The sequence below is a fragment of the Engystomops pustulosus genome, chromosome 4, assembly GCF_040894005.1.
Source record: "Engystomops pustulosus chromosome 4, aEngPut4.maternal, whole genome shotgun sequence".
In the NCBI taxonomy this organism is placed as follows: Eukaryota; Metazoa; Chordata; class Amphibia; order Anura; family Leptodactylidae; genus Engystomops; species Engystomops pustulosus.
The window spans coordinates 49,825,160-49,827,001 of NC_092414.1; positions in this window are offsets into that span (position 1 = coordinate 49,825,160).

Consider the following 1,842-nt stretch of genomic DNA (forward strand, 5'->3'; position numbering starts at 1 on the left):
TATAAATACCGTAGTCTTTTTATTAAATGGTTACTTATAGAGACATGCTGGGGGTATTTATCATTGTTTTTTTTTTGTCTATGTTTGGTTTGCTTTGCCACAGTTTTAATACAAATGTTGTTTTGTGACTTTCCATTGCGCCAAATGAACATAAGACATTGCAAAATCACTTTGACATAGACCCTGCTTGTGGCAAATTCATTATTTGCATAGACTAGTTTTTACAATACTGATCTGAATTCATGATTTGTGATTTGGCGCAAATTTGTTGTTTAGGCGCAAGTTTTGGTCCAAAATGACTCCATTCACCCCCTGTTGTATCAAGGCCAATTGCTCTTTAGAAGGACATATGTCCGCACCTGATACAGTGCTGAAAATGGTGTTGGGTGTGCATGGCTAGCCACCTCGGCCGGCCAGAAGCCGGTCTGGGTGCAGCTGCCCAGCCCCATTTGAACATACAGGGGCAGGGCCAAGAGAGGTGGCGGCATGGGACATCAGGAGGGACTGATGTACAAGTTTATTTTTTTAGGCAGTCCAAATGACAGATTCCCTTTACTCTTTGCAAGTACTATTAGTAGAAATTTATACTGTTTTGTTGTATAAGAATACCTCTAAAAACTGTAAAATCTTTACAAAAAAAAAATCTTTGCATTGCTATATTCTGACACCCAGAACTTTTTTTATCACTTTATAGCGCTGTGTAACATATCATTTTTTGTTGAAAAAGCTGATGTTTTCATTGATACTATTTTGAGAACTGTACAACCTTTTGATCACTTTTTTAAAATTTTACTTAAAATGTAAATGTCTAAGAGGTGATAGGTTGGTGCTCTTAAGGTCTCATCAACACGTAAAAGTAGGGTGCCATGTGAATTTAGCCAGTCTTTCACAGTAGGTAAGATCAATACCTATGCATATAAGCACATTTTCGGGGGTTATTGTGACATTTGTGTAATTTTGGAGCATGTCTTTGTTGTTTTGTTTTGGGTTTTTTGCATAATGACTGTATTCTTATTTTGTAATCTCCAAGTCAGAACCTTCTGAATGTTTTCTGTTGTAGAGTTCTGGGCTTTTTAAAAACCCTTCATGACTAATGGTTATTAAAACCTTCATGACCAGACCAAGTTTAACAGTATTGGTATGCTTTAGATCAGTGATGGCGAACCTTTTAGAGACCGGGTGCCCAAACTACAACCGAATCCTACTTATATACCATGGAGTGCCAACATGAGAACTTAAACAGTAACTTATTGCTCATTGTTCTTCCACAACATTCAATCGTATTGGCCCCCTGAGGCCACCAATATAGTTGAAGGCAGGAGGACAAATTTGGACATCATTGTAGCTTCTCTCCAGGATCTCTCTGTACAAGAAGAATCATGAGGCCTCAAAAGATAATCTGGACCTTCTCACTCTTCCTGCATTTCCAATCAGTCAAGGATGTGTCACATTAAAATATCATTGAGAACTGCAGGAATATGCTAGTCCTCACTGATGAATCTATCCTGGAGCGACAGCCGGGGTGCCAACAGAAGGGCTTCAGAGTGCCACCTTTGGCACCCGTGCCATAGGCTTGCCATCACTGCTTTAGATTATCTTAAAATAACTATTAAATTAATCAGCATAGATAAATAATTATATCACAGGTTTTTAGTGACAATATAGGATTTATTTTAGAATATTCACTTTATAAATATTCCAAACATATTTTTCAGTATCTAAAGAAATATTGAGATAAAAAGTAAAACTAAATATTTTGCTTTTTTAATGTAGTGTACTTTGCAATGTACTCTGCAGTGTATATATATAATCTGTAATCAGTATAATCAGTGTAATAAGACC